Genomic DNA, 17,257 nt, shown 5'->3' on the forward strand with positions numbered 1-17,257 from the left:
GGGTATCCTTAATTGCCTAAATAGCATTGAGCTTCAGGTACTGTTCCTAGTACATCTTCATTTCAAAACTCTGTTTTTAGACAGTAGTTTCTAACTTATTGCTATTGCTGTTTTGATAATTTAATTTTTCAATCTAATATCCTTGTGTGGCCCTTTCATTGTTTTTAATTGTTTATTGATTTTGTTGGCTTAAGTAGTTAAGTGGTCACATTCCTTCTAAGCAATGTCATTTTAAAGTCTTCTGTTTTAATTCTTAATTTTCTTGTATTTTTCTTTTTTATTAGGGCATGTATTAAGCCCCTAACCTCACGTCAAACAATTGTGCCCAGATAGCTTCATCTGCACTTTCTTCCCGTGCTGAACTACTTGCCTCACCCATCTGGGAACCCACTCTTCAGGTGATTGGCCTGGTTGTTTTTCATACTATCTGTTTTTAGAAAACAATTTTTTTGGAGAGAGGGTCTCACTGTGAATAGCTCTTGTTGGAAACTCTCTGTAGACCAGGCTGGCCTCAAACTCACAGAGATCCTTGGCCTCCCAAGTGCTGGGATTAAATATGTGCTCTGTCATGTCCAGTCTGCTAATTTATTTTTATTTTTTAATGGGTAGAGTGTTTTGCCGGTGTGTATGTGTGTGGACCATGTGGTGCCCTAGAAGGCCAGAAGAGGATGTCAGATACCCTGGAACTGGAGCTAAACAAGATGGTGAGCCATCACGTGGGTGCTGGGAACCATGCCTTGCGTCTCTGAAAGAGGAGACAGTTGTCATCTCTTCAGGTCCCTCCTTACTATTTTTGAGTTCTTTGGTGGTTTGCGTGAGTGGATTTGTGTGTGTGTGTGTGTGTGTGTGTGTGTGTGTGTGTGTGTGTGTGTGTATGTATGTATGTATGTATGAGTGTCTGTCTGCCTGTCTGATTCCTTCTAGGGTACTCAAGTAACAATTGATGAATTCTAACAAAGGTTTCATTTGTAATACGACGTTTGAGTTTCTGAATCATATTTGTAAGTTTATAGCTACCTGGATTTTCAGGCAGTGAAGGAGACTTCAGCGGTTACTGAGGGGAGAGGACACAGAGGAGGAGAAGGATCGATGGCTGTTAGCCAAGGGTGGGTCTGAAGGAGAACGTAAGTGTTTGTTCAGCATTTTTCTCTGTTCAGTGGATGCTGGATTCATCTCCTTTGTCTCCCCGTGGAGTCCTGGCAAAGCCAGTGATGTTTAGTGACGCTTGTGGGACTTTTTCAGTGAGTGGAAGGGCTGTTCTTGGCCTCAGGGTTGGTGGAGGGCACCTCAAAAAACTGTGTGCAGGCAGACAGTCTTATATAAGCCATGTTGATTTTTAGATAGACATGACCTCTTATAGGTGCGTGAGGTATCTTCATCCCTGCCAAGTGCCCTTGCCCTTTCACAAGAAGAACCTATCAGAGTGCTGCAATAGACGCATTGCTCAGTGGGGCTGAATTTTAGAAACAGTGTGTGATAGGAAGCATTTTATGCCAGTCAGGATACATGGGGCTATTCAGCGAATGGATTTGGATTAAATGACTAATTTAGACACAACAAAGCCAAAAGAAACAAATACGAAAGAAATAAAAAAGATACCTTTTTTTTCCCTTTGTGTTAAATTTCATATAAAGGATTAAAAACCTCAAACTTCAAACAAGTATAGTGCTTTTGAAGGAAGTGTGGGTAAATAGCTTTGAATTCAAGGGGAGGGAAATTTTTCTGTTTTGCTTTTTTTTTGGGAGGGGTGCTGGAACTCAAACCCAGGGCTTTATATAAGCAAGCTATCATGTTTGCCAACTCTGGAAAGGCCTTTCTGAACATAACCTGAAACTCAGAAGGTGAATTTAAAAAAAGGAGCTGAGCATGATGGCATGATGGCAGGAAGATTTCAAGTTCAAGACCTGCCTGGGGTAAATAGAGACACACTTTCTGAAAAAAACAAAACAAAACAAAACAAAAAAACCAAGGGTTTGGTTGTGGCTTGGTAGTAGGACATCTTCCTAGGCTGGGAAAGGTCTTGAGTTTAACATTCAGTACACAGAGAGAGGATGAGAATAAGGACGAAGAGAAGGAGGAAGAGAGAGAAAGGAAAGGGGGAGGAGAGGGAAGAGGAAACCAGTTAGAGCAGGAGGTTGGAGATGCAGCCTAGTGACAGATCACTTGTTTAGCATGCATGAGGCCTTGGGTCTGCTTCCCAGAATCAGAAAAAGAAAGAGAAGGATGATGTGATTATATAAAGTAATAAAAGAACTTCTATTTTCAAAAGAAACTGTGTGTTTAAGTGATTATTTTCAGCTGAACATGGTGGCACACACTTGTTATTCTAGCACCTAGGAGTTATAGGCGTCGTAAACTGCCTGACATGGGTGGGTGGGGCCTCTGGAAGAGGTATGTGTTCTTAACTTCTGAGCCATCTCTCCAGCCCCTCTGATTCTTAGGTCTGTGCTTGTTTTTGTGACATTCAACTAAGACATCAATGCAAAAGTGGAGAGTGACTTTGGGTGTTAGGAATCCTGGATTCCTCTCCAGCTCTTCTTAATCATCGGTGGCACGATTGATCTTTACTCCTGTCAAAATCAGCATTAAATCCTTGAAATGATAAAAACTAATTCATGTGAATGATTAGTCCAAACAGTGTAGTCAGAACAGCCTTTGCTCCTTAATTCAGCCTTGTCCACTACTCGCTCCTTGGCCAAACTCCCAGGCATCAGTCTTCCCATCACAGCCCGGCTGTGGAAATGATTTAATTCAGCAGGGGAAGGTAGTGCACACACAAGAGTCCCCTGTTATGTCGGAGGAACTGGTGTACAGGAGACTGAGATAGTTACAGGAAAGCCCCACTCCCTCTCCCCTGGCAAGGCTGACGGTCTTGCTTTCAAGCTAACATCTGAGGAGTACCCTCCTGTCCTCTCACCGCCACGGATTCTTATCATCTGCTTGAAGAAAATGCCTTTTGGGATGTCTGTTTAGCGTATTTGCTTTTCTGAGCTCTAACGGCTCACTCTCCTGGGGCAGCTGCAGTACTCTTACACTAATGCACCTGCCTCTCCCTAGACAACCAAAGACATCTGACTCCAGGATTGGCCTGAGCAAATTACATTCTTATGAATTTGCAAATATGACTCAGACAAGCAGGACTTGTAAGGACATCTAAAGTTGGAGCCGGATGGCTGAAATCGTGCCAGGGTAAAAGTACAGTGGAGAAAACTAGAGGGAGGGATGGGGAGGGGGAGAGAGAGAAAGCTGGAGGGGGTGAAGGGAGAAGAGAGGAAAGAACGAAGCATTAAGATCGGGGGAGAAAAAGGAGGCAGAGGAGAGAAGATGAGGGAGAGAAAAATGAAGGACTGTAATCCAGCCAGGGAGAAGTCATGACAAGATCTCTGTCCACACCTGACAAAGGGATGGAGAGCCCAGCTGCCTGCCCCTCAGGCCTCTGTGAGGCCACGCTCAAGTTCTCCATCAAGCAAGGGCTTCGTAGACCCTTCTTTCATTATCCCATTAACTTTCTAGTTTTTTTAATGCCACATTCAAGAGGGTTGTCTTTCTTTGCAACCCTGAATTAAATAGTAATTGGGCACCATAGTTAACATTTAAACAATGTTGTTCTTATAGAAAATGCCTTTTGGGGTTCCTGCTCGGTTTATTTTGAATAGCTGATTTTATTATTTAAAACAGTTTTACGGGGAGCCCCCATCGAGGGCCCTACTCAGCCTGGGGGTGGAGGGTGAATTGGGTGGGGGGCAGGTGGGAGGTTGGAGGGGAAGGTTGGGGGGAGGGGAGGGAGAAGGAGGAGGTTTTGACATGTGAAGTAAGCTTGTTCCTATTTTGAACTAATAAAAAAATTTTTTAAAAAGTACTTCTCAAAAACAAATTGGGAGAAAATTAAGAAAAAAAAAAACCCAAAACAAAACAACAACAACAAAAAACCAGTTTTATGTGCCTGGCCTTGTGGTTCATGTGATCTCAGAACTTAAAGGCAGAGGCAAGAGTTCAAGGTTGTTTTTAATGCATAGCATGCTTCAAGTTAGTCTGAACTACATGGAACCCTGTCTCAAAAAACTGAAACCAATAGCTGGGTACAAGTGTAAGGACCTGAGTTCAAATTCCCAGTATCCACATAAAAAGGTGAACATGGCTGTGAACATCTGATGTCCCAGATAGACTGGCCAGCCTGTGTAGCAGCTTCGGTTCTTCCAAAGACCCTTGTCTTAAAGGAGTAAGGTGGGTAGTGATAGAGGAAGATATCTGACATCACATAGTTGGAAGTTTCTCGTCCCACCCACCAGTTCCCAAATAACCACTCTAGGGCTTAATATTAATTATAATTGTTTGGCCAATGGCTCAGGCATATTACTATCTCTCACAAATAAATTAACCCATTTCTATTATTCTATATTTCACCACAAAGCTTGTGGCTTGTTACCTCACATCTTGCCTCTCCAGCAGCTAAATGGCATCTTCCTGACTCTACCTTCTTTTCCTCCATATCTTTGCTTGGATTTCCTGCCTGGCTGTATTCTGCTTGGCCATTGACCAAATCAGCTTTATTTATTAACCGATAAAAGCAACACATATTCGCAGCACATAGAAAGACATCCCACATCATCTCCCCTTTTCTGTCTAATTAAAAAGGAAAGCTTTAACTTTAACATAGTAAAACTACATATAATAAAACAGTTATCACAAGTCTGTTCACAAGAGCTAGTTCCAGGCAGCCTCCAAAGCCACAGAGAAACCCTGTCTCGAAAAATCAAAAAAAAAAAAAAAATCAAAAAAAAAAAGAAAAAGAACAGTTATCAAGCAAGAATTATAGTTCTATTTAGTCCATTTGCATTTGGCAAAATTAAAGAAAATACTCTCTAATCTATCCTATTTTTGCAAGTCTAAAGTTTTATATCTAATTTATCTTTTATCATAACTAAGGAAAACTATAACTACAACTATATGTCTTCAACTCCATCAAAGACCCCAGCAGGATATAAAATTACCTAAGTAAACTGGAAGTGCACTGTAAGCAACTTTCAAAACTCTAGAAATGACAGAGATATCTGGTTGCCCGGACAGTCACCCAAAGTTCTTCTGTAACATTGGGGCATCTGTCTTCAGCCTACAGGCCCATAGAATCTGGCAGACTTTTCAGTGAAGCAGGAAATTTGAAGATCTGTTCTGCCTTGTACTAACAAAGCTCATCAGTTGCTTTCTTCTGTGTCCTGCAGAAGAATGTCTGGCAGACTCTTCCGTGAAGCAGGAATCCTGAAGGAGCATCCCATCTTGTTTTGGCAAGTTCAGCAGTCAGTTTTCTGTGGGTCCTGCATGCCCAGTTTATATAGCACACAGTCAAGCAGTCCAGGCAGGAGCAGTTTCCTGCCCAAATGAGTAGTCTTGCCACATTGAAGGCAAACTCCATAAGGATCTTCTTCAATGCCCATCATCCTCTTGAAGTAACCAGTGCTGCCAGGAGCAGACATATCTCACTGTTGAGAAAAGCCTAAGTTCTTAAAACATTTTAAATGCCATATTCTGTATGTCTTTGAAATGCTTGAAGATTACCTATCCATCTGAAATATATCTCTGCATATCTACAAAACCTAACTAACATGACTATAAGTTTGACTATTATAGATGAATATTGATTTGTATTTCTTAACTATACATTGTATTTTAAAATGAGCTACATGAACATAATACCTTAAATGAGTAGAAATATATATACAGTATAACAAAATTGAGCTTATTTGTATCAATAAACCAAAGTCCATACCAATGTATTCATTTCTATATCAACATCATCTCTGTATATGTCCTCACACCCATGCACCATACTACACAGATATACATATGCCAAAAATAAAATATAAGGAGGCTGAAAGATGGCTCAGTGGTTAAGAAGATGGACTGCTCTTCCAGAGGACCTGGGTTCAATTCTCAACACCCACGTGGTGCTCACAACCATCTTTAACTCCAGTTCCAGCGGATCTGACACTTTCTTCTGGCCTCCATTGGCCCCAGGCATGCATACATACAGTATACAGTCATATATGCAGGTAAAACGTCAGTATACATAATACAATAAATCAATAACAAAATAAAAAAGAATAAAGCAAAACAACAACAAAACTACCAGCCAACCAACCAACCAACCAACCAACCAACCAAACAACCAACCAGACAAACAGAACAGTTTTTAGGCTCCTAGAAGAGATTTTCTGTACACTCCTGTCACATACACACAGCTTCTTCTGCTGTCAACATCCCACACCAGAGTGGGTTTCACTAGTTACAAGTAGTAGGCCGATATTAACACATCATCGTCATTAGAGCCCAGAGTGTACTTTACAGTTCCTGCTTAGCATTTCACATTCTATAAATTCTGACAAGTGTGTAATAGTATGTATTCACCATTATGGTACCAGAAAGCCTGGACTCATGGTCCCCCCTTTCTCTGTGCCCTGTCTGTTCGACCCTTCCTCCTCCCCAACCCCTGGGGATCACTGATCCTTTTATTGTCTTCCCCATTTTGCCCCCCCTTTTTAAATATTTTATTTAATGTGCATTGGTGTAAGGATACCAGGTCCCCTGGAACTAACTGGAGTTACAGACAGGTGTGAGCTGCCATGTGGGTGCTGGGAATAGAACCCAGATCCTCTGGAAGAGCAGCCACTGCTCTTAACCACTGGGCCATCTCTCCAGCCCCCCATTTTGCCTTTTTTTTTTTTTTAAAAAAAAGGGAATATAATATAGTCAGGCATGCAAGTTGGATCTCTGTGAATTCCAGGCCAGCACCAGAGCTACATGGTGAGACACTGTCTCACATATATATATATATATATATATATACATATATATATATATATGCACTATATAGCCTTTCCAGATTGCTTCTTTTGCTGAGTAATATACGGTTAAGCTTCCTCCATGCTTCTTCATGGCTTGGTAGCTCAGCTCTTTTCATCACTGAATAATTTTGTTGTTCTTTTAAATCAAGATAAGAAAAGAATTCTCTTTCTGAAATTATTTCCTCTCTAGGTGCAAATAGCTCCACAGCCTACAGAAAATTATACTGCCAAAGGACTTTCAAATTGAAATGGCGAAGAGACATGCTATTTTTTTTTTAAAGATTTTATTTATTTATCATGTATACAACAGTCTGCTTTCATGTATATACGCACACCACCAGTAGAGGGCGCAAGATCTCATTATGGATGGTTGTGAGCCACCATGTGGTTGCTGGGAATTGAACTCAGGACCTCTGGAAGAGCAGCTGGCGCTCTTAACCTCTGAGCCATCTCTCCAGCCCTGAGACATGCTATTTTATCCTAAAAGTAAGAGCTCACTTTTGTGTCCCTTTGGATGGATTGTAAAACAGTCATTTTCTTTGTTAATAGAAAAAAGGACAAGGTTCCCAGCAGTCGGGAGGCAGAGACAAGTGAGCGGGTCTCTATCAACTAGGACTGTATAGTGAGGCCCTGTTTCAAAGAAACAACAAAAGTCCACAAAGAATGAACATACACACATACTCATGTTCACACACATATATAACACATAGTGTGTACACCACACAATTAATCAAATCCCACAATAACAAAATTTACAAACAAGGATTTCTCTCCAACCACATCAAGTGTGATGGTATGAAAGAAAATGGCCTCCAAGGGGAGTGGCACTATTTGGAGGTGTGGCCTTGTTGGAATGGGTGTGGCTTTGTTTGAGGAAGTCTATCACTGTGGAGCAGGCTTTGAGGTCTAATATATGCTCAGGTCGCACCCAGTATCTCAGTTGGGCTGCTAGCTCACAAATAACAACACGGAGACTTATTAACTATGAAAGCTCAGCTTTAGCTTAAGCGTGTTCCTAACTAGTTCTGATAAATTAGCCCATATTTTTAAATCTATATTCTTCCACGTGGCTACCTCATCTTTATCCTGCCCATCCTGCTTCCTTTACATCTAGCTGGCAACTCTGCCTTTCTTCTTTCCAAAGTTCTCTCTCTACCTGGAAGTCCCACCTATATTCTCCTGCATAGCTATTGGGTTGTTCAGTTTTTTATTACACCAATCACCAGCAATACATCTTCACACAGTGTACAAATATCCCAAATAAGTAAATAAAGTAGAGCATGATTGAGGAAAAATCTGACATAATTTCTGGCCGTTCATACGTATACATGCACACAGGAACGCACACACACATACAGTATCATCCCATACATTTAAACATGCTTGTATACCTATCTAAATGTAACACACACACACACACACACACAGGTTGACCTAAAACTCAGAGATCCACCTGCCTCTGTCTCCTGAGTGCTGGGATTAAAGGCGTGAGCCACCAACATTTTTAATTTACAAGAAAATAATTGAAGTTGGGCTAAGATTTTCTTTTACATTTATTTAATTTTACATTTAATAAATACATATTTATTGTATATGTGTGTGTGCATGTACCTTGGCATGCGTGTGAGGGTCAGAGAACAACTTACAAGAGTTGGTTCTCTCCCTTCCCCATGTGGCTTCCAAAGATCAAACGTGGGTCATCAGTTTTGGCAGCAGGCATCTTTACTCACTGAACCTTCTCGTTGGCCCCAGTGCTGTTTGTTTTTTTTTTTTTTCTTTTTAAATAACCTACAACTAGCAACTTTTTCTTGTTGTAGTTATCAACTGCATGGCATGCAGACTGCTGAGTCACCCTCCCAGGTCATGGCATGTTTAGGAGTTCTTCTCAGGAGGCATTCTGGGACTTAGGTTTCTCAGACGACCACCTGGTTTGTTGTACTTACCAGACACAGCCATGTGGTCCTGTGTGAATGTCTTCATTGCAATTATGGTTCTTGCTTAAGTAGTCCCTGCTGGTTTGCGAGCCATTTCATTTGCTTAACATCTCAGAAGGTCCAGCTTCACATTGGGTTATGCATGGTAGCTGCCTATTAGCCTAATGAGATGTTTTGGGGAGGCAGCCACAGGCTTTGATATTATTGACCCAAGGAAAAAGTGTCATGGCTGGATTTATAAAACAGACTTTCTAGTGCTTCATGCCTGCATGTGGTGGTGGAAGTTGATAGCCCAATCCACGGTGTCCATTGGAAGAGGATTGTGTCATTCCCGGCATCCAAACAGACATGTTTGGAATTGTGAGCTGACTTTGCTCAGATATCAAATCTAAAAGAAAAAAGTGGTGAGGAGATTAGAATCAAGTCTTCATTTATGAGGGAATCCAGGGTGACCATTTATTCAGGTTCTTCAGATAGTAAGAAATTTGGACTTTCAATCAAACTGCCTGCTGTTTGGGACAAAAGAGCAGCAGGTGGGTTAACAGTTCAGTGAGTACAGTCAGCCTTGGGAAGCAGAAAGTGGAGTTTTGTTTTGTCTCCAGACAAGGTTTCTCTGTGTAACAGCCTTGGAACTTGCTTTGTAGACCAGGTTGGCCTTGAACCCACCAAGTTTAAGGTGGTATGTACCACCATGCCCAGTTTAGAAAGGAGAGTTTTAAGAAGTGAAAAGGGAGTGGAGGGGCTGGAGAGATGGCTCATTAGTTAAGAGCACTGGGTGCTCCTCTAGAGTTCCTGGGTTCAATTCCCAGCATCCACATGGCAGCTCATACCTGAAACTCCATTTTCAGGGGATCCATGGAAGTAGCCATACAAGTGGTGCACATATATCTGCATGCAGGCAAAATACCCATAAAATAAAATAAAATAAAATAAATACATCTAAAAAAAAAAAGAGTTGAAAAGGGGGGCCAGGCATGTTGTGTACACCTTTAATCCCAGCACTCGTGAGGCAAGTGGATCTCTGAAGCCTGTGTTGGAAAAGGAGAGGCTGGCCCAGGAATTCAGGAGGTAAAAGCCAGGATAATCTGATTTCAATCTGTAGAATCCACATAAAGGTAGAGGGAAAGAGCCAAGTCCATAGACTTGTCCTCTGACCTCCACACATGCTCTCCTCTTCCCTGCCTCACACACACACTACAAAATGAATTTTAAAAATTTAAAAAGGAAGAGACCAAGGAAAGCAGAATTGGAAGGCTGATAAGACATGCTAAGTGAGTAGACAAGAATATCTGCCATCTTAGTCCAGAAAATAGAGAAGAAATATCCAGGCTGGAGAGATGGCTCAGCCCTAAGAGCACTTGCTGCCTGCCTTCCCTGGGCGCCATGTGGAGGCTCACAATTCCAGGTCGAGAGGCTTTGACACCATCTTTTGGACTCTGAGGGCACTGCATACATGTAGTATACATACACACAGGGAGAACAACCATCCATACACATAAAATAAAAATAAAGAAATCTTTAATAAAAGAAGAAAGCCTTTTCATAACTGTGCCTGGAGAGACTACCACTGGGTGCCACGTGTGACAGAGAGAGGAGGGACTAGCCATGCCAAACTTAGTCACCTGGTGCTTCTGTGTCGGGTCTTCCCAGTAGCAATGTAATTGACCTTTTGCCAGTTTCAGACAGATGCTGTATGAGGGAAGACTGGGTCTGTGCTTGACCACAGCTCTTTCTCAGGGCATCTTCTCTTTGCACAGCACAGACTGAGGTGCACATGATGGTTACTGTGGTTATCTGATGACATTTAGAATTAGCATGGAAACAAACCCCTGGGCCTGTCGTCGAGGTGATATCTAGGTTAGGTTAATTGGGCTGGGAGACCCATCCCAAATTTGGGCAGCATCATCCTATGGGCTGAGGTCCCAGACAGAATAAAAAGGGAGAGGTGAGCTAAGGACCACATATATCTTTGCTCTTTGATCATGGATGCAATGTGACCAGCCACCTCAAGCTCCTGCTACCATGGCTTCCCCACCACAACGGGCTTTATCCTTAAACTGTGAGCCCCATACACCCTCTTTCCTTACATCATGTCTGTCAGCAATTATCATGTCAATAAAAAGTCAGCAATAAAGTGCATTTATTAGATGAGGTATGGCCACGAGCCAAATGCAGACGGGGAGGCTTAGCCATGTGTTGCCTTAAGCCAGTCAGAACTTTCCCTGAGAATTTGAATTAAGCACACAGAAGTCTTCTGATTGGTGTTGAGCCCTAAGCCTGAGAGGTAATGGATCAGAGCTAGGACTGGTGGTCATTTTATAAGATGAGCCCACAGATGAACCGGGCTGAGGAGGAGGAGCAGAGTGAACGTGCAGAACCATCTTTGGTGTTCCAGTTCTTGGTTCCAGTTTCCATGCTTTTTTTTTACTGTTCCTGATGTCTTAAACACACACACACACACACACACACACACACACCACCTAGTTTTAGTTTTAGCATTTTACATTATGTGTAGCTGTGTCTGCATGTGGGTGAAATGTGCCACAGTTTCTGCACATGAATGCAGGTGCTTGCAGAGGCCAGAGACAGTAGATCCCCAGCAGCTGGAGTCACAGATGCTTGAGGGCCGTCTCACTTGGGTGCTGGGAACCACGTTTGGGTCCTCTGGAAGAAGAGCATGTACTCTTAACTGCTAAGCGATCTCTCCTTGAATTCTTTTGTGTACCTGAAGCTATGCCCCCTTTCCCACAGGCTGATTTGAGGGGGCTATTCTTGCTGACCCATTGACTGGGGCAGAGGTGAAGAGCATGATCAGTGTTATAGCTGTGATGTTCAGAATGCAGACTAGCACGATCCGGCCCTCCCTCCCTCTCCTCCTCCCTCCCTCCCCCCCTGTGTGTGTGTGTGTGTGTGTGTGTGTGTGTGTGTCTGTGTGTTTGTGTGTCTGTGTGTGTCTGTGTCTGTGTCTGTGTGCTCGCATGCATGTGTTTTTAGGGAGAGGCATTAAATCACCAAGATGAAAGGAACCCCACAGCCCTGTTGTCTTTTTCCATCTTAGCTCCTTGGCTGTGCTCCATCTCCTAGTCCCAGCTACTGAGAGCAATTTCTAAATGAAGTCAGGAAATTGCTTCTGTCTCTAAAACCCTGAGCTCAGAATCTTCGGCCTATCGACCTTGTGGACTTGCCCGATTTCCCAGGGTCCTTTGGCATTCTGAGGTGAAGGTGAACATTTGGCTCCTGTCGCCGTGTCTTCTCTGGTGTGGATTGTGTGGAGAGCTGCCTCCTGCAGGGATTACTGTGTCTCCTCCCGGAAGGGGCTCTTAGCTCTGTGTTTTGGGCAAACACTGTAGCTTCAGGTTCTTCCCCATTCGAACAAACTCAAGTCAGGGTCACACGGTCTGTGTTTGTATGTGGGAGGGCAAGATGGGGGGGGACAACAAGGGGTCTTGACGGGCATCTTGGCAGGATTGAGAAATACATAGGATATAAACTTGTGGTGCGTCTGTGAGGTACTTCTGGAAAAATTTGCCTGAAGTGGGAAGATCCCCCCCCTTACTCTGAATTTGGGTGCCACTGTTCTGTGGTCTAGGGATCCTGACTGAATAAAAAGGAGAAAAGAAGTGGAATACAGGCAGTCATCTCTCTCTGGTTCCTGACTGCAAATGCCATGTGACCAGCTGCCCCTGGCTCCTGCATCTCTGCTGGGAGGGACTGTATCCCCTTTAGCTGTGAGCCAAAACAAACATTTTCTTTCATCAGTTACTCTGATGCAGCGTGGAGGAAGGTGACTGAAACAGATGGGGACACAGAAGACGGAAAGTGACCCAGGCTTCCTCACCTCAGCCATGCTGTTAGAAGGGAAGGAAGATGCAGCCATCCATGCTGGCTTTGTGACACCACTGCTGCTGGCCTTTGTGTTATTGGGAAAGGGTTGTTCCTATCGGAGGAGAAGAGAGGATGCAGGACTCAGGCCATTCCCTGTGTGAGGCAGCCAGGCCTCCAGGGCCCCCGTCCTTACTGCAGCAGGTGAGGAAGTGAAAGAGAGGAGAACATGTTGGGAGGGCCTGGGTCGAGTGGGAAGGGGGAGTTGGGGTAGATAGGTAAGTTATTCACACACAGGGAATTGTCAAATAATAAAAAATAAGTTCATAATCCAAGCATCTGATGTCTTTATAGAAGGAGAGCCGCAGGGATACTGCGTGCGTGCAAGTGGAGGAGAGGCCATGTGAGGACACACTGGGAAGGTAGCCAAGGGAAGAGGCGTAAACCTGCTGACTCTTTGATGATGGACTTTCAGCCCCCAGAACAGTGAGGAAGTGCCTTTCTGCTGTGTAAACTATTCTGTTTTGGAAGTCTGTATGTTAGTCAGCTTCCTGTCACTGTAACAGGTACCTGAGGTAAGTCAACTTACAAAGTGCAAAGGTTTGCTTTGGCACGTTATTGTTGCCATTGCTAATAAATGGCTACAAACTTAGGTGTTTGTCAGAACTGGATTTCTGTTTATTCTTTTCAGCAAATTGGTGTGGTCAGTCTTAATTTGGTTTTTAAGGAGAGAACAAATTTATTGGTAGCGCATTTGGTATAGTTGGGAGAGTTATAGCGAAAACTCAGCTTGAGTAGCGTGACCTACAGTGGGGGCTGCTGCTGAGCTATGGACCTGTCACTATGGGGAGTTCTCTGGTGGGATCCATTCAAGTCACTGTTCCCTGAGTCAAAGTCCAATGCGGATCGGTCTCACTACCTGAGACTCAGCCTTCTGGCTGTGTCTTGGTCATGTGGAGTAGCAGGAAGTCCAAGTCTAAAGTCAAGAGATCAATCACATCTGCTGAGAGTCTTGGTGCTGGTGAGGATTCTGTAGAGTTCCAAGGTGATGCCCAGGGCATTACATGGCTGCATAGAATCCAGAACATGTTAGCTGTTTATATGGGTGTGAACCAGCATCTTACTATGGTCTGATTTTACATTTTCCTCATAACTACTGAGGCTGATCATCTTAAGTGCTTTCCACCCATTCTTGTATCTTCTATGGCAAAGCCTGTGTTTATGATTTTTTTGCCTGCATTTAAATTGGGGTGCTTGAGTTCTGTTTACTAAGTTCTAGGAATTCTTTAAAAATTTAGTTCTATTTCTCTGTCTCTGTCTCTGTCTCTCTCCTTCCCTCCCTCCTCTCTCTGTGTGCATACAGAAGTCAAAACATAGTTTTCAGGAGTCAGTTCACTACTTCTGTAGTGGGTTCCAGGGACAGAATCCGTGTTGTCAGGTTTGTGCTTTCACCCACAGGCATCTCACTGGCTCTAGAAATTCTTTTCACTTACTTATTTTTGGGGGACAGTCTCATGTGGCCCAGGCTGACCTTGAGATCTCTATGTGGCTGAGGATGACCTTGAACTTCTGATCTTTTGTGCGCTGGGATTACTGGCATGAGCCGCCATGCCTGGTTTGTATGTGGTGCTGAGGCAGATAAGCCTTCTACCGACCGAGCTGCATCTCCACCTGTAGGAATTCTCTAAAGACTCTTCAAACCTGTGGGACCTTGTGCGTGTATACTTCCCTCATTTCTAGATGTTTTATAGTTCTCACTTATGCAATTTCTAGCTGCTTTGGCCACCTTGAACTTCTCTTTTGTTCTTCTCAACTTCATGGGATTGCATGGGTCTGTCTGGATCCCGCCTCTGTACTGAGGTCCAGAATCTGTCCCCAGGAAGGGAGCCTGGGTAAGCATAGCTCTCATAGCACTTGTTCCCTTTCTCACAGCAAGAATGGCCTGGTAACCTGTGGATAAGTATGTTTCCATCAGTTTTCTGGTCATTGACAGTAGAAGAGTTCTTTTGGGTCCTGTTCTCCTTGATGGTTGGAACCTTTTTCTCTTCTCTTCTCAATGCTTTTAGAACAACCATGTTCCTTGTATAATTGCAAGTGGAGAGTTCAAGTAGAGGTCAGTAATTGGCTTTGGGATTGGTTAAATCTGCATGCTAATGACATCCAATTACTGGGGTAGTTCTAGCTTTCCACTGTGTTGTGTTTTGGTCTCCAGCTGTTGCTTTTCCTAGTGGCTGCCATTCTTTGAGACATTCCATCTGAACATCTAGCTTCATCCACCACTGACATCTACACTACAGCTGACTTGGGTCCTTACAGTTGGCTTGGCTTCTGCAGATGTGACTTACATCATAGTGCTAGTGTGGGCTTCTCTTAGGAGGTATTTAAGCAAAAGAGGGTAAGAATGAATTAGAGCTGGTGGAGGAAATAGAGCCTCAAGATGACTAGTTCAGCACTTCATCAGTGAGCAACAGATTCAGATACTGGGATGTCGTCACAATCTGAGATGCATGGAGATAGCCCTGAGACTGTTTTCAACTTTCTTAGCTGTGGAGCCTTCCATACAGCTCCTCATCTGGTGGAGACCCCCAACCATAAAATTATTTTCCTTGTTACCTCCTAACTATAATTTTTCTACTGTTATGAATCATAATGTAAGTATCTGATGTGCAGGGTATCTAATATATGACACCTGTGAAAGGGTCATTTGACCTCCCAAAGGGGTCGTGACTGTTGAGAACCACTGCACTAAGAGATTACTGAGGGTTTTCTCTTTTCTTTTTTCTTTTTTTTTTTTTTTTCGAGACAGGGTTTCTCTGTGGCTTTGGAGCCTATCCTGGAGCTAGCTCTTATAGACCAGGATGGTCTCAAACTCACAGAGATCCGCCTGCCTCTGCCTCCCGAGTGCTGGGATTAAAGGCATGCACCACCAATGCCTGGCCTCTGAGGGTTTTCTTAAGAGGAGGCACAATGGGCACAGGTCCATGCAGTGTTCCCTTCCCTTCCCTTCCCTTCCCTTCCCTTCCCTTCCCTTCCCTTCCCTTCCCTTCCCTTTCCTTCCCTTCCCTTCCCTTCTCTTCCCTTCCCTTCCCTCTGCTCTTGTCTTTCTCTTCTCCCCCTTGAGACAGTACATATCACGAATACCAGACTGGCCTCAAACTCTGGTTCCTCCTGCCTCTACCTCTTGAGTGCTGGGATGATAGGCATGCACCACTATGCCTGGTTTATTCAGTGCTGAGGCTGGAACTCAGGGCTTCATGCCTGCTAGGTAAGTACTCTACCAGCTGAGCTACACCTCAGCCCCAGTGCAGTATTTTTCTTTTGCCCCTGTAGCTATGATGAACTCTTTTTTTCTTACACATCTTTGAAACACTTAAGCAGGGGGTTGGGGGCCTGGAGGGCTGGGGACTGGGAGGCTGAGGTAGGCAGATGAGGATTTAGCAGATGAGGGTCTAGGAGTTCCAAAATATCTACAGGAACTAGGGGTAGGGCAAACCCTGTGAATTTGACAATAGGGACCTTTGTTTACCTAGGTATTATAACTGTACCCCAACCATAAATACAGTACATGGGAAAATAAAGTCTCTATCAGGTCTCTTGGAGGGAGCTAATCAAAGGCATACCAGTTTCCTAGTGTTGTTTGCAAGAAATCATTGTAAATATAGAGGCTGAAATCATTTATTCTTGTGTAGATAGAGGCTGGATATCTAAGGTTGCTATGTCAACAGGGCTGTGTTCCTTTTGGTAGCTTCAAGCAAGAATCCATTTCCTTCTCATTTCAGCTCCTGGGAGTTTCATTCATTCCTTGGCTTGGAGGCTCATACCACTTAATTTGTTGTTATTATTTTTGGTAATGCTGAATGTATTTATTTGATTGAAAATGATCAGTAGCTACTTTAATTTAGTAATGAAGATTACAGCCTCTGTCTTGACTTGACCTGATCTTTATTTTTATCCTTTCTTGAGTCACTCCAACCTCTAGATTCTGCTGTTACATCTCCTGTTCTCTATTTTGTCTCTCCCCAGTGCCCTTTCGATCACATTGGGCTAACCCAAGTCATCCAGGATAGTTTCCTCACCTCAGAATCCTTAATACAATCACATCTGCAAGATTCCTTTTCTGTTGCAGGTAACACAATTGAAGGTTCCAGGGATTTGTGGATTCCTTTATCCAACCTACCACAGGACCTGGAAGCTTAGCTGATGGAGCCTCTGTCCTCTAAATTTCTCTGGAGAAATATTCTCTGTGAAACTTCTGGAGAGTGGGACAAAAACTTAAGGCAGGGCTTTGGACTAAACCAAAGCCTGTGTGGGACCTGGCATGACAAGGTGAAGCCTGGCAGTGTGGGTTTTGAGGAGCACCCTGCCAGGACCAGGTAGCCATGGGTTTTATTGAGTGTTCCATTTTGCTCTGGACAAGAGAATGCTACAAGGTCCCTGCCACACTGACTGAAAATACACTGAGGTAGGAATACAACAGTACTACTTCCAGATTTGAGCATTGCAGCACACTCCTGTAATACTAGCATTTGGGAGGCGGAGGCAGAAGGACCAAGGTTCAAGGTCATCCGTAGCTACTTAGTAAGTGTAAGGCCAGCCAGGAGTATACAAGGCCCTGTGATAGTATCTCCATTGCGGGCACAAAAAGCATGACCAAAAGCAACT

Source organism: Cricetulus griseus, chromosome 3 (assembly GCF_003668045.3).
Source record: "Cricetulus griseus strain 17A/GY chromosome 3, alternate assembly CriGri-PICRH-1.0, whole genome shotgun sequence".
Taxonomy (NCBI): domain Eukaryota; kingdom Metazoa; phylum Chordata; class Mammalia; order Rodentia; family Cricetidae; genus Cricetulus; species Cricetulus griseus.